Raw genomic sequence first — 23,690 nt, forward strand, 5'->3', positions numbered from 1 at the left:
TTGGTGGTTTTGTTAGACCCCCCAGTCCACCTCTGTGAGGTCCCGCCACTGTGTTCCGGATTCCAGCTTCTGTTCGGGCCTTCCTCTGGAAGGTCAATGTGTTTGGCAACCCAGGCACTGCTGGCTTGCCTTCTCTCCATGTCCAGGCTTCCAGTTTGAAGTTTCTAGGACAACCAGACTGACCAGCTGTCTCTCAAGCTTCTCTCGTGCCTCTCTGTCACCTGCATGCTGCGAGCAACACCACCCCACTAGTGCTTTCTTCCTCTGCCCTTTCGTAACGTCAACCTCACAGTGTATAGTCCCTTAGGTGTTTTTCACTCCTCTGATGGGCCACCTTGTGTCAGTACTTGTATATTTTTACCTATTGTGTTTGCCCTTGGGTTTCTGATGCTCTTCTTGATCTTAGAATTTTCCATACTAGGAAGAGTTGTGATGTTACAATAGCACATAGTTCTATTAGTGGTGGAAGGGGAAAAGGTGGGCAAGGATTTTGTGGGTTATCTGAGGCTGATTCCCAGGTGGTCGCCCTTGCTCCCAGGAGGGGAGTCCCTGCCTATGAGGTACACTTGCATATTACCACCCGTAGGGGGAATATTGGGTAGGAGCTGTACCTCCCTAGCCTCATAGGAAAGGGCTCCCTGAGGAGAAGTGACAAGATCTGGTGACTCATAACAACATCTGCAATTGGCTTGGTGTAACCAAATTTACAAAAACTAAATGTAAATGCATTCTGATCAGGAAGTAATGCTAGCTCTAAATCCTTATCAGAGTTCCTTATTTTGAAAATGACTGCTCTGAGTTATCTAATTGTAAATGTGTTGACGAAAGTGAGTATGATCTGCTTTCAGATCTGATGGTCAGAAATGTTATTTCACTAATGCATAAAGGGGATTTACCAATACTGTGCAGTTTGTTAAATATATTTGACCAACAGTTAACAAACCAAATTATTCCTTTAGCTGTCTGAGTGTGTGAGTACTCTTTAAGTGTGCACATTATGATAAGAGTCCCACCTATCATCTGACAATGAACACTAAAAGTATACCCTCTCTTTGTGTTATCTTTGACTTCTTGCAATTAATCAGAAATCCATGTGAAGCTAACATTTTTATTATTAAATACACCTTATAGGAGTGAGTTTTCAAATCATCATCTGTACACCAATGTCATTTATATATTGTCAGAAAATTGAAATTTCAATTAAAAGGCTCTGTATTTTGCTTGAGAATGTATTGGGCTGCTCTTGAAGCCCTGCGGAATTCTTGTGAAACAATGGTGTTCTCCTTTGAAGGTATAGGGAGTGTATTGGGAACTCACTGGATTTCTTGTCTGTGTGGGTAAAACATTTACAAGTCAAGACAAGTTTTGTGTTTGCACCTCTGGATGACACTCAAAAGACCACAGCTCTGAATATTTTAAACTGAAGCAGTGTGACTGTGTACCCTGAGTGCACTATAGTATAGACATTAATTATGTGTACCACCTGAATTACTCACTGGATGTCTGGATGTATTCATGGGTTGTCTGTTATATTATGATGCCTTGGCCCAACAATTGGTCCACTATGAGAGTAATTATGAGTTTGGTGGTATGCTGCTGTTAAAGCTGGCAGAATACCACCAAACGTTATATTACTGTTCCTGCCGCGTGACATCCCAGAATTTCGGGGATATTACAGGTGGCGGGAAAAATGGTAATTCCCCATTCCATGGAGTCACCATGGTGGGACTTTCAATATTACTGGCACATGTTATACCAGTGCTGTTAATATGGCTGTTTTTTGCAAGTTGGGGCCTGATTTACCTCCAGATTTTGGCAGGAGTTAAATCAGGCAACCCTGACCGGCAAACCTATATATACTCTACCGGTCCGGAAAAGTGCTGCTTTACGGAAATACTGGTACTTTTTTTTCAGACTGGCAGTGTCATGATGACCCCCCAATTACTTGTATGTGGTAGCCTGTACTTTAATGGGGTATTGTTTCTGGACACTTTGTATTGTGTATTGTGGTAAATCAGAAGGAAGGCACCGACTCTCAGGTGACATTGTCAGGATGATTTATTAAAATTAAGAATTTTAATGCCTAACTTTCCTTATCGCTATGGGAGTTTGCTACCTAACAAGATTGTCTGTCTGCCTTGGAAGTCCAAAATAAAGAAGTCCTTTGTCAAAACTATCCTAACTGACCCTACCACTATTTAAACTAACTTAGGGTTGGGCAATGACTCCCTTCCCCTTAGACACTGTTAGTATTAATCTTTCCTTTAATTTATGACTTTCAAATATCTTCTTGTATTTCTTTGATCAGTCTCTGTAATTCTTCCAACAGGATTAAGAAGTCTCCTTTCCTCTTGGGACCTCTTTTGTAGATTTATCACAGGTTTCACTTGCTTCACTGTATCTTTCACCATACAAGTCTTTCCCACCTTGTATCTGTGGCACAATATCTAGCTGCTTCTTAGCTAGGATTTGGATTCTCAAATTATCAAACTCTGTATTCGCTCTAGAATCACTTCCCATTTCCCAGGGTATGGCTTGAGCTTTCACACTATAACACTTGTAGCTACTTCAGAGACTTTTTCCTTTTTCAGGGTATGGCTTAGGATTTCACGCTGTCACGATGTGTATCTACTTCAGAGTCTTTACCCTTTTTCAGGGTATGGCTTGGGATTTCATGCTGTCGCGAAGTGTATCTACATCAGAGTCTTTTCCCCTTTTTCAAGGTATGATTTTAGCTTTCATGCTATCACACTTTGTATTTACTTCAGAGTCTTTTCCCTTTTATCGGGGTAGGGCAATCACCTTTTCCTTGCTCACAATATTGTCTTTCTCAATATATTTATTTATTTAATGGGTATTTATAATGTGCCTATACAGCAAAAAGTGTTTCAAGGTGTATCAAGACAAGCGAGGGGGGAGGAAGGGCATAAGAAAATTAATAATAAAATTCCTACCAAGGCTCTATCAAAGCCTTGGCGATATCCTGGTGGTGATTGCGCTGGGATACCACCAACGCAAATAGCGTTACTGCTACTCGGTCTGGCGCAATTTGCCCCGATCCCGAGTAGTGATAAGGCCGTAAATCCCCATTTTCTTAAGAGTCCATGGGACTCCATGGGGATTTACGGTGCTATTACCACCGGCGGTAATAGCACCAGCGGTAATAGTGCCGAAAATGACTGAAAATGGACGGAAAGTGGAGATTTGTATTTCCATCAAAATGTTTGAGATAAAACTCCAACTTTCTGCCCAAATCATGATGGGTCAGCCCTTAAATGTGGTGGTAATTGCGTTACTGCCGCATTTAAGGGCTAATGCCGAACTTGTGATGAGGCCCTACGTCTTGAGACATTCGGACCGTGCAAGTGCAATAACAAGAATTCAGCGGAAGGGGGGGTGAAGGTTCGGAGGCACAGGGTAGATGACAAACAATAACGGTCATACCTGGTTGTGAGACAATTTGGAGCGTGCAAGTGCAGTAACAGTAATGAGGGGAGAGAGGGAGGAGGATGAGTACAGGAGGGGGAGGAAGGGGAAATGAGGGATGGAGGCGAAGGGAGCAATAAGTGCAGATGAACAGGTTTTTTGCACTTTGAGGAGAGGGTGCACAAGTGAGAGCTTGTGGAGCAGCGGGAAGGAGTCCTTGACAAGGAATGATTACAGAATCACCCAGATTCGACTTTCCTACAGAGAGGGAATAGCCTACATTTCAAACACACCCCAAATGCAAAACACCTAGATTCAACTTTCCTAGCCCAATGTGACTAAGACAAAACGTCTGCATGCCAAATATGGATAACATACAACTTTTCTCACTATTTCTCTTGAATTGTTGTAAGGTAAATGGTGTTTTTGAATTCATACTGAAACAAATTGGATCCACAACATAATGATCCCCTCCTTGAGGCCACCTGCAACTTCCATTCTTCCCGTTACCTTCCTCTTCAATGCACAGCATCTTCTAGAGTCGGGTACCTTGAGACCTTTCTTGTCGGTTATCGCCCACTGGGGTTTTCCATTCTAGGATAGAGGGTTTCTCTGCTATTTTCCATTGTCAATTGACTTCTCCTCTCCGCTCATCATTCCAGTCCCAGAATGTGAGACCGGACTGCTTTAGGCTCCCACTCTGTTATGGTCTCAGTGATGTTACTTGGACCACCAGTCCACCACAGACATTTCCCCATGGTCTCACCACCATTGGCATTCAGTCTCCTGCCCAGCTGAATGCTCTCACCGCGGCTATACCACAGCATTGGCATTCCCCTTGTCTGCTAGAGCAAGTGTGAAACTCCCAAGTTCTCTGATTCCTTCAGGTGTTGTGTCTATCTGGGCCTTCGCATGATGATGTCTGCTTTCCTTTCTCTCTCTCTTTTGATTACTTGAAGTCACATTATAAGACATACTCGTCTCAGTGGATTGGTGAATTCTATTTAAAGGGACATCATCCTGTTCATCAAAATAATGGTATCCTTGTAGAGTTTCTTCATCCCAGTTTGAATGTAAAGTGATTTCCTGAGTTGGAGAACATCTTATGTATGCCATGGTTTTTGTCACTGCAGGGAGTTCCTCGCAGGAATGGGAGTCTTTGTCCCCTAAGTGGCAGTCTGTCTCGGTGAGGGCCCGCTTGCCTCTTGCCCTAGGGAGGGTATTTCGGAACGGACTCACCTCCCTATCCTTACAGGAAGGGGCTCCCCCTTGGGGAGAAGTGAGAGAAGTGACAAATTACCTCGATTCATCACAGTATACTTACATTTATGTGACGGACATTCAATGTCACGAAAAACATTGTTTTCTAGAACAGCCCAAGATTGTGCATGTATACATATTAAGTATTCCTCAACATCTTTTAAAAACACTGGTTTAATAGCATCATCTTCACTAGGACTTGTGCCAACATAATGCAGGGGGTCAGTCTTCAGCCGCTAAAAGATCATCTTGGTTTATCTGTAAATCTGGGACAAAACAGTGTCTCGATTTGTTTGTTGTTTCCCCTCTATTTAATTTTTATTTACTGAAAGAATGTCATTTTCTACTACCTCTCCTATGTGAATAGTTATTACTACTTGCTTATGTGTAGGTTTGTTTATTAAAAATGTTCTATGTATTCCACTAAACATGAAAATGTCTGAACCAGAATCGAAAATGACCTCGCTGAAGTCACTTTTGTCCTTAGTCAATGAAAGCATCTTGTAGAACCACAGCTGCTTCTTTTATTCTTGGTAGAGATGTAATCTACTAGTCTCTGGAAAGGGTTCTGATCTCCCTTGGAGGATGAGCCCTAAGCCTTGCTTTTCTGTGGGTGAGAAAAAATATAGTCTTCATTTTGTATATATCTGGTTCTTTGATCTGTTTTCTATCCCTAACAAGATAGGTAATTGTAGCTCTATGTGTATCCCTTTGCTTGTACTCAAGATCTTTTTCAGAGGAGGCTGAGATACAGTTATTGTCAGGACTCATAAAGTCTTCCACTGCAATGTTGGGAAGTCTTCCATTGCATCATCCGTCTCTTTTCCCTTGAGCTGGGAAGACTGTTTTTTTCACTATCATTATTTCTGCAATTAGGAAAGCTATGAGGTAAAGAATGTGTGCAGAATCTTATGCGATGTGTAGTGTGTTACATGGGTACTAGCATTAGGTTGTGGAGAAAACAAAGGGGGTGACATTGGGTACTAACAATTAGTATGGGGATGAGTTGAGTGAGTTTGATTTGTTAGGCCATAGAGTCTAAGTGTACTGTGGTGCAGCAGGTGCATGAACAACACAGTGACTGATCCTTGCTAGTTTCAGAAATAATGCAAAATTGAGAGCTGACACCAGTCCTTTGCAAGGCAGAGTGCATGCAGTGTAGCTGCAAGAAAATGGCCTGGAGAATAAAACAGGAATTGTGTGGAACAGGAAGAGAGAGGAAGGAAATGCCACATTATTGGGAGGTGTTGTATTATGAATACTGTCCAAAGGTCATTAGCGAGTGCTGGAAAGTTACATGAGTGGGAGGCAGGCAAGGTGCAGGAAAGTGCTTGAAAGTTCTGGCACGTGATGAAATTGAAAGTGACTTCATGAAAAAGGCTCGAAATTATGAGGCGTGATGATAAGTGGCATCAAAATCTATAGGAGCCATGTGGAAGGAAGCTGGGAAAGGCAGAAGGTGGGGTCTTTGGCTGTTTGGAGCTTCCTGATGAGAGAGAGAGATGCTGAGTGCTTTCTGTGGCTTCCTGGATCCCTGCTGGGCATCAATGGGTGAATCCTGGGAAGAGAGTGAGAAACTGCCTGGGCTGGACGATGGAGGAAGGAGGGGCAATGCTGCGTAGCTGTCCCTGGAAAATGTTTTAAGTGCAGAAGGTAGTCCTTTGAAGGCCGTATCGAGCCGGGGCAGTGTTCTGGCTGAGACAAACTGATAGTATGTGTCAGAAAAAGGGGCTTGATATGTCACGTTTAAGCCAAAAAAGCAAAGAGACTTGTGTGGGTATAAACAGGGCAATATTCAATCAATCACTCAATTAATCAGTTGGGGCCCCTTTCTGCAGGGTGTTTGTTGTGGCCTAAACAGATGACAGGACGCTGTAGTATCTCTAACGGTCTTTATTGACTAACAGCAAGTGAGGAGGCTATGCGTGGCCTGGTGGCGCGGGGCGCTTACTCACTGTTCACTGCGACCAAGTCCTGTGCTTCCCCAGTTGCTTCACTGTGGAAGGGTTGTGCACACCGATAGCACGCTGTAGTCTCCTAGGGCCCCCATGAAGCCTCCAGTGGCTGTGGTGTTACGCCCTAGGAGCTGTGGTGTGAGTTCTCTAACCCACTTCTTCATATCCTGTAGTCAGGAGCAGCGCTCCTCTGTGACCGCTTCTGCTGGCCAGCTGGCGCCAACACTGAAGCGTGAACGTTTTCGCGCGGAGCGTGGGCTCGCGAGATCCCGTCTCGCGAGATCTCGTGAGAACACGCTCCCGCGATCACGTGATGTCCCCACACACCTCCTTTGCTGGGAAAAAGGAATGGGTGATCACTCCATGATGAAGTCCGCATATTTCCTGGGTTTCTTCCTCTCTCTCTGGGGCCTGCCAGGATCAGGGTATGGAGCGGAATCGATGAAGTGTCCTTGTGGGGGTGCTGGTGATTCAGGTTCTCTTTGTCCAGCTCCTTGCTGTGATCCCCTGGGTGTAGTTGGGGAAAGGGAGCTTGCGAAGTCATTGTGATGGTGCGGCTCTATGGTGTCTCCACTTGGGAGGTGATGGTTCTCGTATGGCTCTTGGCAGGCTTGATCACCTCCAGTGTCTCTTGGCGAGTGTACAGTGTCTTCTTTCCTGCGGTACATGGCTACCCTCTCTAGGTTCCATCTCCTGCCATCGCTGGTGCAGATGTGGTTTGTCCCTCTCTCCAAGACTTCTATGGGGCTGCTGTATCTGGAACCAGTGGAGGTGTCCTTGTGGGGAAGTCGTATCTTCACCAGATCCCCTTTGTTAACTTGTGTGTGTCGAGCGGCTCGGCGCAAATCCCCCTGTGCTTTCATTGCTTCTTTGTTGCGCTGCATGCGACACGTTATGTCAGCCATGTCAACTTCTTCGTCAGCCCTTACTTGTTGGAGCCATGGTGGTACCAGTGAGGATGCTGCCCTTCTCCCCCTCAGCAGATGGAACGGTGAAACACCTGTGACGGCGTTGGGGGTGAGACGGTGGGCCGCTACGGCTTCTTTGACCGTCTTGTATGGGTCTAGGCCCGAGGCGTGAGCCAGTTGTAACGCCCCTTTGATGAAGCGGTTGGCCCGCTCAACTAGGCCATTTGCCTGTGGGTGATACAGACTTGCTTTTCGCTGATTGATGTTGTTGAGCTTGAGAAATTTTTCCATTTCTCTGGAGACTAGCTGGACTCCGTTGTCCGTGACGAGCTCTTCGGGCAGGCCCTCTCGCTGGAATATGGCGGTGAGTGTTTCAATGACTGTTCCTGTGGTGATGTCCGGGGTGAAGTCAGCTTCCACCCATTTGGAAAAATAGTCGACCAAGACTATCCCGTATCTGTGCTCTGGGGGCATGTTGTCCAGCGGCCCTATGAAATCCAGCCCCAGTTTTCACCACACCCCTTTGGGGACTTCGGTGGGCAGCATGGGGGCTTGTCTCACGGCCAGGCGCTTGTCGCTGTTGGAGCATTCGTGGCACCTATCGACCATCTGCCGAACGTCCTGGTCGATACCTGGCCACCAGTAGGCGTCGCGTATCCTTCGTCTGGTCATGTTGCACCCTAAATGGCCCGAGTGTGCTCTGCACAGTATGACTTTGCAGATTCCGCTGGGTGGGATGATTTGATCACCTCTGAGAATGAGACCGTTCATGGCGGTGATTTCCTCGTTCACCTTCCAGTAGGGACGAAGGCCTTCGGGGATCGCTCTCTCGTTGGGCCATCCATTTCGAACCCAGGTGCTTACGTGCCTTAGGGCGTAGTCCTGCTCAAACTCTTCCTGCCAGTGGCGCTCGCTCATTTCCATGTATTCGACGTTCCTCAGGTCGCCAATGGACGCAACGACACATTCGTCTTCCAGGAATGTGGTGCCGGGGGCGCTCTGGTTGAGGAGCCTGGACATGCAGTCCGCTTGTGCATTTTTCCAGCCCGCAATGTGTTGTATCTCATAGGTGTACTCTTGGAGCTTTGCGGCGATCCTGGCCAGTCTGGGGGTGGCCGTCTTGGTGCCGCCCGGGCTCAGCATGTGAATTAGGGGTTTATGATTGGTGATCAACTTGAATCTTGTCCCCCATACGTATGATCTGAAATAGTCGACGGCCCAAGCGCATGCCAACATCTCTTTCTCTACCGTAGAGTAATTCTTCTCGGATGAGGATAATGCCTTGGATGCGAACGCCACAATGTTCTCCGTATCGCCCTTTTTCTGGGTCAAGGTGGCCCCTAGGCTGTATGCGCTGGCGTCAGTGGTGATGTAGTTGTCCCATTGGGGGTTGTATGGTTTAAGGCACGGCGCGTGTAGAATCCTATTCTTGATTTCGCCGAAAACCTCATCTTGTTCTGGGCCCCACGAGTACGCTGCCCCCTTCTTCAGAAGCTCTCTCATGGGAGATGTGGTCTCAGAGAACCTAGGGACGAATTTGGCATAGTACTCGGCTAGGCCTAAGAATGAGCGTAGTTCCTCTTTGGACATCGGCGCCGGTGCCTCTGTAATGGCCTTCATGAGGTTCTTCTTGGGGCTTACCCCTTCACTCGAGATGCAGTACCCAAGATATTCTACTTTGTTCACCCCATGACACACTTTTTGTGGCGTAGGTGAATGCCTTCCTCCTGAAGTCTGCTTAGGACTGACTTGAGCGCCTTGTCATGGGTCTCGTTGTCCTTGGCGTATACCAGAATGTCGTCTTGGAAGAATGAGACATTGGTGAGGCCTTTCAGTAGGGAGTTCATCATCCTCTGGAATGCGGATGCTGCGGACGATAGCCCGAAAGGCATGCGGGTGTATTGGAAGGTGCCAAAAGGAGTGATGAACGCCGTCAAGGGGCGTGAGGACCTGTGTAGAGGAATTTGGTGATAGGCATCACGCATGTCCAGCTTCGAGAAAATGGCTGCCTCTTTCATCATGAGGACGATCTCATTGATGCTGGGGAGTGGGAAGCTATCCGTGATCACCTCCAAGTTCAGGCTTCTCAGGTCGATACAGATCCTGAGGTCGTTGCTGGACTTTTTCTTCACTAGTACTACCGGACTCAGCCACTCTGAGGATTCCACGGTTTCAATGGTTCCTTCTTCGACCATCTTCCTCAGGTGGGCGTCCAAAGCTGGTCTTGCGGTGGCAGGTACTGCCCTTACTTTGTGCTTGACTGGAGTGGCGTCGGGTTTCAACCGAATTTTGTGGATGAAGTTTTTCACTTTTCCGGGTTTCTCAGAAAACAGGTTTGGAAAGATCTCCTTGTAGTTTTGCGCTGGTCCTGACGAGATCATGAGCACCTGTTCCGGAGTGCTGGGATCTAGTTTCATGCTGAGTTTGTGTTGGTCATCCCATCCCAACACGGCTGGACCTTTGGGTGAGAAATACACTTTGGTGGTGGTAGACCCCCCCTTGAAATCGGCCTTGATGTAGCCCAACAGGTCGACCGTTGCCCCTCCAAACACGGTGGGTTTTTGCCTGGTTGACCTAATCTCCACTTTTTCTTGTCCCATCATCTCCTTGTACGTGTTGATGGGCAGAATGGTGAGGTCGGATCCCGAATCAGCCATGACGCGCGTCTCCATTCCGTCCACTTTAATGGTGCAGTGTGGTTTTTCTCTTCTGGCATGGGGGGCATTGACCATGACAACCATGGGTCTGTCCTGCAGTTCATCATCATCGGTTGAGGTGCAGTCACCGTCAACACGGGACACAGTTTTCTCCCGCCACATGCATGCTGGAGCCACGTGGCCAATGCGTCCGCACTTGGAGCACTCCTTGTTCCTGGCGGGACAGTCGCGGTCGTTCGCCATGTGCTTGAGGCTGGCGCATCTGTAGCATTTCGCTGCCTCCTTCTTCCTGGGACTTTTGTCTTCGGGGCCGTCGCGGGATTGCTTGTCTCTGCGACCTCTCCATTGTAGCGCCGCCATTTCGGGCACGGGCAGGTGACTTCCCGCCTCCTTGCGTCTGCTGGAGGTTTCTTCCTCCGCTCTGGCAATCTGGATGGCTTTATCGAGGGTCACCTCCTTTTCTTGGATGAGTTTGTCCTGTACTTTCCTAGAGTTGGTGTGGACAACGAGCATGTCGCAGATGACCTGTTCTGCATTTTCTGGAAAGGCGCAAAGAGAAGCGAGTTCCCTCATCCTGGTGATGTAGTCATCCACAGGCTCGCTCCCTTCCTGTTTGCGAGTGTAGAATCTCAACCTGTGCAGTACAATGTTCTCCTTATTGGTGAACCTCTTCATGATGCGACGAGTCGCTTCTTTGTAAACGTCGTCGTCTTCGACGTCATCGTCTGCCGCAGGTATTTCTTTAAGGCCGGCAAAGATGCGCTGACCTTCAACCCCCAGCGCATTCAACAGCATCGCCCTCTTCCTGATGGGGGCGTATCGCGTGCCGCCCACCGCTTCTAAGTAGGTGGAAAAGAGGGGTTCCCATTGCATCCACGGAATCGCCGGTGTCCCTGGCAAGGGGAGGAACGCAGGCGGTGGTGTGGCGCCTTGCATGGTGGGTCCGTGGGACTTCTGGTATCCTCGTCGCCAGTTATGTTGTGGCCTAAACAGATGACAGGACGCTGTAGTATCTCTAACTGTCTTTATTGACTAACAGCAAGTGAGGAGGCTATGCGTGGCCTGGTGGCGCGGGGCGCTTACTCACTGTTCACTGCGACCAAGTCCTGTGCTTCCCCAGTTGCTTCACTGTGGAAGGGTTGTGCACACCGATATCACGCTGTAGTCTCCTAGGGCCCCCATGAAGCCTCCAGTGGCTGTGGTGTTACGCCCTAGGAGCTGTGGTGTGAGTTCTCTAACCCACTTCTTCATATCCTGTAGTCAGGAGCAGCGCTCCTCTGTGACCGCTTCTGCTGGCCAGCTGGCGCCAACACTGAAGTGGGAACATTTCGCGCGGAGCGTGGGCTCGCGAGATCCCGTCTCGCGAGATCTCGCGAGAACACGCTCCCGCGATCACGTGATGTCCCCACAGTGTTCTAATTGGGTCCGGTGTCAAACTGACACAGAAAGCACATCTTCCTCTGTCTTTAGGGTACTGAGGTACCGATGAAGTAGCCTAATTCTAAATTTAGTAGCTGCGGGTTGATTATTTCACTCAGAAGGTGTCACAATATTATAATTTTGCCAATCTAACATGAGGGTAGGGTAGCTACTGAGAGCTGAAACGGTTTCATAGTGTAGTGTTTTCGTAGTATGAAGTGCACGTTATGATGTTTCTGTCCAGCAATAAGCTACTTACATTTGAATTACTATGCTGTCTAGATGAAAACCACTTGTTGCTGTAAAATGCGTTTTCTTGTTTTGCTTTCTCATATTTCCATGCAAACACTTACCAGCTATGTTGCTATGTTTCCATGCTCAACACTATACAATATTGTTTATTGATTATCTGTTCTTTCCGATGACTGAATATAAAAGAGTCTAATTGCGAAAGCATGTTGTGATTATTATTGTGTCTTGTTTTTGGTTTGCATCTAGAGATAAATGCACAATATGTAATCTGTAGATGTTTAGCTATGAATCTGCAGGAAAGTGTTAGGACTTTCCAACATTTTTGGAGTGTTGGCCTGGAACCTTGTAGCTAAGTGCATCGGTCAGGCGAGACAGGCATCATTGTGTCTTTTGATTGTGTGCTGTGCTGGACATACGTTAGGTTGTGTCTGGCGATAGTGCTGTGCATTTATGTGGTTTTTCTAATTGGACACAGTGTGCTTATGTAAGCAGGGGGAGACATGTCCAACATCATAGTTTCAGATCTGTGTGAATATGCAGAAGCCGAATTCTTGGCTCTGGACACTTGAAATTCAAATACTTTAAATGCGTGGAGAGAATGTCTAGTCACCGAGATAGGAGTAGAGGCACCTGAAGGGTTGTTTGAAGAGGGTACAGTGTTACACATGTGCCTGAGAAGGCTTTTTGAATGCAGTGAGAAGAATTGCTAAGAGATTGCATTGTCACATTAGGAGTGAAGCTTTGGTTTGTCCTGCACAAAATACTAGAAATGAGAGAGGATGACAAACAAAATATGCTTAAATGTCAAGGTGAATTGTCAGAATTACGTGAAAAGGTGATTCAGATAAAGGTTATGGGGCAGTCCGTGTTCGCAGTTGCAATCAACTGTCGGCTCCATTGTCACAGGTATAGGAACATCCCCAGCATTTTGAAGTGTTGCAAGCTGAGTTCGAATTTAAGAGGAAACAAATAAAGGAAAGTTTGGAAGAACTTTATTTGAAACGGGAATAAGAACAGGTTTGTGTGGACAGGGATTTTGCATTGACAGGGATGGAATCATTGCACAAAAGCAAGATACAATCGGCGAGAGACATGCAGTCCTTGGAAAGTGAACTTGTCCATCTCATGTCAGAGGTCGTACAAATGTTTAGAAGCGATCGGCGATTACAATGGACAGGTCACAGAAATTGTTTAATTTTAAAATTGAGATAAGAGCAGTCCACATGTTTTAATGAAACACAAATTCTGTATTCACAAATTGGAGAAGTAAAACACCAAAATGCAGATTTAAGGAGGCACTGTGAGCTACAGGACAGGTCATCTAGTAGAGCTGTGCCAAGCTACAATCTGGGAGCTGTGCCAAGTGAGGTAGGCTTACCAGAGGCTGGCCAGCTTCCAATGCTGGAGAGGGAATGTCAAGCTATTTGGCAGATGCTCTCCAACATTGGGTACAAACACGATGTAAGGCACACATAATTACTGTGCAAACGAAAGGGAAGTATATTTCGATCCACCTAAAATTATGAAATCATTTAAAACGTTAGTAAAATCCTTTAAAAAAGATTTTAATTTATCAATTGAAGAACATATCGAAGGTGTGGTGGAAATTTACCAGACTTAAAAAATTCCTAAACAACATTTGTTTTATTCATTTAATCATTGATCCCACATTTTCTAGTTTTACACAAAGTCTCAGTGAGCAAGATATTTTACTATTGAATGATTACCAACAAGAAGTAAGGAGATTTTCTCCCCATATAAATCAATTCAAGATGATAAACGAGCCACATATGCTTTGTCTACGGGGCCCGATGAGCCACCGAGGCAGTTTCTTCAAAAATCTACGAGGACCTTTATGAGGTTTGATGTGAGTGATGATGTTAGCTCAGTAGAATTCAAAAACATGTCTTCCACGGTCTCCATAAAGACATTTTTGCTCCACTATCCCGTGAATTTAGAAATGATAAAAGTATTCATTGGGTTTTAGACCAGGCCGTAAAGATATGGGAGGTTATTTCTCACAATGTAAATAGGGAAAAGGAATCAAAGCAGAAAACCAAAGAGGCAACAACAGTTCCTGCTGTTTTAGAAATTAGGTCAGGCAAAAGCATGGCACTACAAATAGCCCAAAAGAAAGATGTGTGAGAAATATGAGGGTGTCTCACTCCTAAACCCCCTAGATCCTCTACTCAGGGGACCAGTGAAAGGTCATCGCTCTTGGATACCGACCCTGGGGGTGGAGAAGCGAAGGAGGATCACCTGGGAGGAGGGTCCTTGAAGACTGGGAGTGGGGTACCAACAGACAAGACATGGTATTCCCCTTTCCTGTTAATGAACAACCTAACTCTCCTCTGACCTGTATCGGCTACTGCAAGACCATTCCCCTAATTTCCCCACATTTAACATTTAAAAGTATTGGGACAAGGAAGAGGAGACAAAGAGTGATGAACACTGCCCCTACATTGTACCACTTTGGCAATGGGATAAAGAAGATGCCTGCAGAGAGCTGTGAGGATCAGGCATGTCCCCTTAAACAAAATCAGGAAAACCTAGGTAAGGGTCCACACCTGCAACCTGTTAATTGGTTGCAGGTGTATAAAATGAGAGTACACCAAAGGGAGCAATAGCGAGGCCTGCGGGCATGAGACCAGCAGAAGACCCTTGAGCGAAGGTGGCAGCCATGGTGGGACTGTAGAAGGAGCCAGGACAGTGGCAAATATCCCAGAGGACTTGTGGGACCCAGAAGGAGCAGGCCATGTCATTGCCGCGGTTCTGGGAACCTCCATGGTACTAAGCAAGCAACAGGAGACAAGAGAAGAAAGGACTCTGCCCATGTCTGGGAAGAGGAATTCGTAGTGCCGGTGTGTTGAGGGAGACATCCGGCAGACAAACTGGGCTTGTAGTGGTGGACTTCCCAACTTCACAGGTGCAGGAGAAGCAGCGGGAGCCGCGGAGAGGCGACGCCTGAAGCCGGTGAGTGTCAGGGAGGGCACTTGAGCACCGGTGCGCTCCTACAGAAACTTTTAGTAAAATTTAGTAAAGGTCCATGAAGCTTATGTAAACAAGTGTAAATTGAATGACAAACTGACCGGAAACTTTAAATTAAGCAAATCAAATGCCTATTGAATGCCGATTTGAATAGAAGCTTCAAATTAAGCAAAACAATCAAATATTGAATATCGAACTGAATGAAAATGTTAAATTAAGCAACATGAGTATATATTGAATATTAAGCATATCGAACAACGAATTAAGGGAAATCTTGAAGCAAAACATATTAAAAATTGAGTGAAAAAAACTTATGGGCAAAGCAAACTGCCGAGAACCTCCCAAATGCCCATGTGAAAGTGAATGGGTCTCAATACGGGGTTGCCGGTAAATCCCGCTGCCGGCGGTGGGTTACCGGCAACCCATAACACCTTTACCGCTGCCTGATATCCCAGTGCCACCGGGATATCACAAGCAGCGGCGGTAATGGTAAGTCCCCATTTCCATGGAGTCCCAAAGGTGCTAACGGTGCCAGTGCTTCAGTGACAACCATGCAGGAAGGGGCCTGAAAACTCAGCAGGTCAGGCCTGCCCGGGGATCTGTGGCCCTTACCAGCATTATTATATTATGGCATAAGGTACGTTGCTACCGGCACCCTTATTTCCGGACCGCCATACTTATAATGAGGGCCAATGACAGAAAAGGGTGCAAGTGTGAAAGAGCGCTACAAAAGGTGGGGTAGGAACAAAACACCCCCAAACTGAACTTTTATGAGTGAATGCAGCATGGCAAGGCCAAAGGCTGGCAATAAGTGTGTGACTTGTGATGGTAGAGCCATCAGGCTGATAAAGGAAAGCCAGAAGAATGCAATAAAACACATAAAGCCAAGAGGTTGATAAAAAGGAACTAAGTGAGGGTGATTTGGTGCACAGGAACCAGTGCCAAAAAATCTGTGTGAGCTGAAGAGCCCAGGGATCCTGGTTGCGCGACCTTTGATGGGTGGACTGTGTGATCTGACAACTGCGCCTAGACCAATGAGCCTGAATGCAGAAAATTAAAGACATTGTGAAACTACCCAATGAAAGCACTGCAAATGAACTGGTTTGGCAAGCCAGAAAGAGGGTCAAGTGCACCCTGAGTTGTGTGAAACCTTTTGAAGAGACTGAAACAAGTATACATGGTGAAGATAAAGTCTTGGGAAGAGAACCCTGAGACTTGGAAACTGCATATGCTGTCTTGAGAATGGAGCCTCAATATCTTTTGTTTTTGAACTGTGTTGCTTGGAACTTGGGCAAAGGGAACCCCAGGGATTGTTTGGAACTGTATTGCCTTGGACTGGAGAAAGGTTATATTGAGACTTTTTGTGGACCTTTCTTACTCTTGGGGAAGGGGAGCTGAAAGAGAGCTAAGAGCTGGAAAAGCTCTGAACTTGAAGTTAAACACTGTTTAGTTTATTATTGACACATTGATTAGCTTTAGTTGTGAGGGCAAGTATACGTTCTGGACACAGACAGACTTTTAAGTTGCACTCTTTGACTCAGACTGTCCTTAGTTTCATTCAGGTACAGAAATCCCACCTTAGCATAGGGCAAGTTAGGCCTTCTACCATCCATACTGACATTTGATTTAATAAAGTATTTCATTTGTAACTTTAAGTTTGTTGTCTGTGTCTCAACATAATTATGGCTTCACAAATGGTGTTAGGAGTGGGAATGTGGCTCAAGTGAGAAAAGTTGGGGGAACCCTTAGATTTTAAAAGCAAAGTGTCAGAGCATCAGACCCCTCAGTAGCTACCAAAGGTTCTGTTGTTTTGATATATGCAGTAGTAGGAATGAAACAATTCCTCCAGGTGAATGAAAATGAATACCAACTGATTTGAAACTAATTCCACCCCCTGATACATACACCAGAATAGCACCCAAAACGGGGCAGGCATGGAGATTTGGAATTGATGTGTTAGCAGGAGTGAGATACCCAGTCTTTAGAGGTGATGTTGAGGTATTGCTTTTGAACCAAGGAAAGGAACCATTCCAAATTAATCAAGGGGATAACATTGTTCATGGGATACTTGAAAAAGCAGTGTTCCCTAGATTTAAGGAAACATCTGGGAAAGAAAGTACAGGTAGAGGGACTCAAGGCTTTGGGGAGGCTGAGAGGTGGCCCTCCCAATCCTGAACCTAGAAGAGCTAAGGAGGAAGAGCCTGAAATACTTCCTGTCTTAGCCTTTCCCAAAAGGAACGACTTCTTGTTAGCTGAAGTGTTTTTGCAAATAGCATCGGAACCAGAAGGCTGTGAGAAAAGGGGACCTTTTGTTCTTTTTGAACAAAAGCTTCTTAATAGAGAAGATACCTCTACAGACGGCATGACAAAAACACAGTTGGTTATCCCTAAAAGTCACAAACAGGTGGTTCTAGAAATAGCCCAATCACACCTTATTGGGGGGCCATCTGGGGCAATCCAAAACTCAAACACATATAACAAACAATTGAGTGGAAGTGCTGTAAATGTTAAGGCAGTCTGGCAGTTCACTCTATGTTTGTGCAGTGGTTCCGGGAGCTACTTACTTGGTCTGCAGGATCTGCAGTCAGTGATTTTGGTCCAGAACATGAATAACCCCCTCTGGCATGAAACGCACACGTGCATGGAAGTGCTGGCAGTGTTAATGCAGTCTGGCAGTCTCGCATCTCAGCAGTGAGGGGGTGAGTACCTAACCATAAATCTGTAACCATTGATTTTGAGGAAATCGTATACAGCCTGCGTCCAATATCGCAACACTGTTAAATCATGATAACGAAGCCAAACAAGGGTAAAGCTAAAACCAATATGTATTTCTTAAGGAAAAATGCTACCAATGCGGCACTGGCAGCAATGGCCAAAAGTGTTCTGAATAGCGCGATTGAAGAAACTCGCCATGCCACCCGGGTCAGTAAAGGGAAAATAACGGCATTTTATCAAATTGAACCTCCAGAAGCTGAAGTAAATGTCAGCACACCATTCATTATTGTGGGGTTGGATTGCTCTCCTGCTGTGGGATTACAAAATGAACACTTCTGTGAGGCGATTGAAGGAAACAAACCCGGATAATAATAATTCACTATTGGAACTGTGTTATACGCTAAAGCGCAACATTGTTGGAGTAGCTTAAGTGGCAATTGAGAGGGGTGCAGTGTAGTTATCATTAAACCAGTGCAACGGGAAAGATGTTGCGAGTGGCTCCCAGGCCCAGGACTTGGTCCCTTTGCAGAGACTCTCCTCCTCCCCTCTAATGTCAATTGTAACAGGATGACCCTGAAACGCATGTTGTGGGTAGCGACATATTGGATGAAATCATTACTTCGCTACTAATTTCCATTTTGCAATGAACATTTTATTAACACTATGTGGAAAGATCTTTGACAAGGTTAAAACATTAAGTCCTGAAAATAACAAATACAACAGCTCAGCTAAAAGAAACCTGAGTACTCTAACAGAGGCAACAAGAGAAAACAATGATTCTTCACAGTTAATTGGCCCAGCGTCACTAAACTCTGCCGATACAAACTGACCTTTACTACATGGTGCAAAGTACAGTGAACAATATATCCTTAGTCTCTGAAGCATCAGCAAGAGTATATTTGATGCGTAAACAGCGACGCATGTTAAAACAGCAGCAACATTCGAACACAATACGTGTAGCATATAAGAAAGTACACACTCAGGGGGGAAATTGTGACATCACCTCCGAATCAAGTAAGCTTACAAAAAGAGCTACGAAAAGAGCTAATTATCAAAATGAAAGATTAATTATGTTAAGCTCAGTCACTAAAGGGAACGATAACAGCAACAAGGCGAATTATTATGAGGGACGCCGTAATGTGAATAGGAACAAGGGACCAGGTGAAGAGGATCTCTCTGAGTTAAATGTGGATGGTAGCAGCATCAGAGGTGACAGACACTGCTCTACTCCCGATCACCATAATAAGGACAAAGAGAATAAACTGGCTGCAAGGTTTACAAGATCCCAGGAAGGAGGTTGAGAAGAACAGTACAATATTTAACATCAAATGGCTAAAAGCAGACAGTAAGAATCATCAGTGGGTGAATAGAACTGAGTTGCTGAAGATTATGGGCCTCATTACGACCCTGGCCCTGTTAAACCCCTACCGCTTCATTAGGAGGTTTGCTCACCGGACCCGGTAAGGACGCCTGGTGAGACCAGGCGTTCCTAGCGGGTCCCGCGAGCAGGCCAGGATGCAAACAACGGGCCTGTTATTAACGGCCCATTGTTTGCATCCTCCCCATTCCCATTGAACCCTATGGGGGCTCGAATGGGAATGGTTATGTACCGGGTCCGGGTTCCCTGAATGGGGAAATAACTCCTGGTACCCGGAATGGGGGTAGTCATGCCGCAAATAGCGGCATGAATACCTCCAGGGTCGTAATGAGGCCCTATATATTGTATTCCTCCATTGTGTGTTTTGGTTACACGTGATTTTGATTTTATTGAACCATTACGTTGTAGAAATCTTAATGTCACAAGGGTTCACTGCTTCTTAACTGAAACTGCCTGCATGATACGTCAATATGGTGACACATTTACACAACTGGGTTATGAGTTAGATGTTGATGAAAACCTACCCATTAAAACTATGCTTGGAAATAGATTGGGTCCATTTGAGAACTTAATGATCAATGCCAACATGGGGGGCAAGAAGATTGCATGAAAGGTAACACAGGAAGATGCATACAGTATCCTAAAATGGATCCTTGATGCACTACCACAGACTAAACACGTATAAATATGAACTTGGTCATTAACCTCATGGAATACACGTGGATATACTCATTTGATTAATGGGTCTGTTTCCATTGATTTGATTAAAAACAATGATGTATTTTCAATGCATAAATCTTTGATGAGAACTTTTTTAGTTGATGGTTTTCAGATTTTCCAAATGCTGGCCAAAAAAGGGAGTCTCGGCAGACCTACTGTTGGGATGATAACGAAGATTACCCGTGCTAATTGTACACGAAGTATTAATTCTATTAAAGACTAGGAGGTGAGCATTATGCTTCAACTTCATTTATTTTACTCTTCAGCAGTTTCAACAGAAAAACACATAATAACACAGAAAAGTATCCTCAATTTCTTCCTTTGAATCTACAAGTCCCAATGTCTCAGTAGTTCTATCTTGCTCAGTCCAGCTATGACACCCTTCCTGTCCCTGGACTCCTCCTCCCTTTTACGGCTCTGAACTGCCTTTTGAACTCTCCATCAATGTCCTGCCAACAGGGCGAACGTCTTCAACTTGTCACACGCTCAACAGAGCTGCCTCTCATGTAAACTGTCTACTTCCGTCAGACCTTGACACTCGTTGATCCTTGAATCTCAATTGTTCTTCTGATCTTCCCCCAAGGATCGTACAATTAATAATATCAGGGTGGAGTCCATGTACTGTCAAATCCATTGTTTATTGCATACAGTTCAGACAATATATGATAGCGTGGGTATTTAATGCTCACCTTCTAGTCTTTAATAGAATGAATACACCCTGCGCAATTAGCAGGGGTAATCTTCATTCTATGTCAAGACTGGAGGCCAGCATTATGCTTTTTCAATGCTTCCCCAATACAGCTTAGCTAAACTTTCAATCGGCTTGAAATACTCTTTAAATGTATTATCGCTCACCCAATCAGCTGCCTGCATAATATCTCATGGAGACACCCCTGCTGTGAATGCTATGGACGCCATTGCTCCTCTTACTGAGTGTGCCCCATTTAAAGTCAGGTTGATACCTGCTATCTGCATCACCTGTCTCACCCATCTCGCTATGGTGGCTGTCGCTACTGCCCGAAAAAGCCTTCTGCGTGCAATTAGTAGCTGTGTAGTACCTGCAGCTCTGCACTTCGCTGTCCTGCTATCGTACTCTTTGATACACTTCGCTACACACCATTTGGAGTTACTTGGAAAATACTGGTAATGGACTGTAGTAGTACCTGCCTTAGTCCTTCTGACTATTGAAAATGTCACTCCTTCTGGTCTGAAAGACTTCCTGTTAATCTCAAGCGCTTTGACGCCTGCTACCCTCTTACGGATACAAGGCATAATAACATTGCTAACTTGCCGGACAGTTGCTTTAGCAACAGATATCTGTCTGTTGGCCAGCTCTCTAGCAGCTGCAACACTACTGTAATGTCCCATACTTTATTATACCTCGGCTCTGGGGGTGCTTTATATCTCGCCTCTCTTATAAGCCTGGCTACTGCTGGATGTTCTCCTGCTGGGTCTCCTTCAATTGTTAAGTGACCAGTCTAAATGGCTGATCGGTACACATCTATGGTCCGAAACGCTTTCCCAGCTTGCAACAGAATGCTAGAAAATTCAAAATAGCTACTATAGGAGCCGAAACGGGATAGCATTTCTCCCTCTACACCAGTTCAAACACCTGGCCCAAGCCACGTCATAGCTCCCCCTAGTGGATGGTGCCCATGATTCTGCAATGAGCTCTGCACCTTGCACTGAAATGCCTGACAGCGCCCAGCGTCTCCTGATATTCTGCACACTATTAGCGGGAGAGTCCCTCTCACTCTCAGAGAATGAGATGACCCAGTTGGGTCCGTGAGAAGCTGTTCTCCATCTGGGAGAACACAAGGTATGTCTGCTGACAGCTTCATCAGTGTTGGAAACCATACTTGTGATTTCCACAGAGGCGCTATCAAGATCAATTCCGCCTTCTCTCTCCGGCACTTCGCTAGGAGCCTGCTCAGCATCACAAAGGGAGGGAATGCGTAATGTAGCTCTCCTGACTATTGTTGGAGAAATGCATCCGTGCCCTGCATGCCTGGATCCAGCCTCCAGCTGAAGTAGCTGGGCGTCTGCATGTTGAGGGGAGACGCAAACAAATCTGTGTGAACTAGTCACCACAGTTGATTCAGACTCTGAAAGACCTCGGTGTCCAGCCTCCAGTCTCTGGAGTCCATCAGATCTCTCAAGCTCCAGTCAGCCACTATGTTCCGTGAACTTGGTATGTATTCTGCCGTCACTGAAGTCCTCGATTGCGTGCAAAAATGCCAAAAGTCCTTTGCTAGCTCTGCTAGTAGTCGGGATCTCGTCCCTCCTTGGTGGTTTCTATACCTGACAGCTGATATGTTGTCCATTTTGAAAAGGACACATTAACTCACTCTCCCTCTTGAGAACGCTTTGATAGCGATGGAACCTGCTAGGAGTTCTAAACAGTTCATGTGCAGGTGGAGTTCCTCCTTGCTCCATCTTCCCCAGTCTCTAGGAAGCCGCATCTACCCCCCAGCCTACGCGACTGCCATCCGATTCTATGACTAGATCTGGTCAATCTCCGTAAATGGCACGACCATTCGAGGCATCCATTTTCTTCAACCACCACTCTAGTTCTATGATGGATTCCTGATCTAAAGGTATTTGTTAATGATATTTCAGGCGCTGTTGCAAATGTCTGATCTTCAGTCTCTGAAGCGCTCAATAGTGCAGTGGGCCTGGGAAAATAGCTTGAATCGACGCTGCTAGCATCCCTACTATCCTCGCTAATACTCTGATTGATATCATCTGCTTGCTCAAGCAGTCTCTGATCTCCTGTTTGATGTCCCTGATCTTCCATGCTGGTAATTCCAGGGTCACTTTCCTGGTGTCGAGAATGAAACCTAGGAAGTCTAGCCTTCGAGCTGGTGTTGTGTCTGACTTCTCTATGTTCACTAGGAACCCCAAGGACGTTAGGAGGTCCTGACCCCATGCTGTCTGGTATACTAGTGTCTCTCGCTCTTCTGCCAGAAGTAGCAGGTCATCTAGGTATATACTCATCCTGATACCCTTCTCTCAGATTGCTGCTGCTACTGGTTTCATCAACTTGGTGAAGGCCCATGGTGCTGAGGCTAGCCCGAAGGGCATAGTTCTGAATTGCCATAGTTGGTTGTTCCAGAAAAATGCCAGGAAGGTCCAGAACTCCTCTTGCACTGGTGCTGTTAGATACGCGTCTTTCAGATCTAACTTTGTTAGCCAGTCCCCTTCTCTTAGGGAATCCCTGAGCTGGTGTATTCCTTCCACCTTAAAGTGGCGGTACACAATCCGGCCGTTCAGTTCTTTCAAGTTTATGACTGATCGCACTTTCTCTTTTCTGTGGACCAGGAACATATTGCTTACAAATCTGGGGGTTGTGCAGCACTTCTCTATGGCCCTCTTTCTCACTAGAAGTTGCAGCTTGCAGTATAGACTCTCCTGCTCTGCTTGCACTAGGTGGGTATGCTGTACTGGCTGCTGGACAAATTCTAGTTGCAGACTTCTGACGGTTTGCAAAACCCAAGTATCACTGGAAAGCATGCGCCAATTGTTCCAGAAAGACATTGTTCTGCCCCCTAATGGTGGGTATTGCATTACTCTCACCTGGTGTAAAGTTTTGGCTCCCTTCCTCTTGGCCCCCTCAGAAATCTTCCTCTGGCTGGGAAGAATGAGTCCTGCTGGTTATTCTCCCAGTACTGTGCCCTGGGATTCTGGGGTCTTCTGCCTCCCTGAAAACAACCGGCTGCTCGACCCCGATAGTGCCCGGTCCCAGCAAAAACTCTGCCAGGGAAAATCATTCAAATTGATGCCGGAGCCTTTTCCAGTGAAGTATAGGTGCTGACGAATCAGCCCATTTCCTTGCCAAATGTCTCTCCAAAAAGCAGACCTTGTGCTGCTTCTCCAGCCTCGTAAGACACTAGGTCACTCAATTTAGGATCTATTTTCAGTAGTAAACCTCTCTTCCATTCCAAAGAGATGGTGCAGTTTGCATTGACTAGTAGGCAGACCGCTCTCTGGGCCCAGCTAGCCAGCACTTCGG

The sequence above is a fragment of the Ambystoma mexicanum genome, chromosome 9 (assembly GCF_040938575.1).
Source record: "Ambystoma mexicanum isolate Mex_15411 chromosome 9, UKY_AmexF1_1, whole genome shotgun sequence".
Taxonomy (NCBI): Eukaryota; Metazoa; Chordata; class Amphibia; order Caudata; family Ambystomatidae; genus Ambystoma; species Ambystoma mexicanum.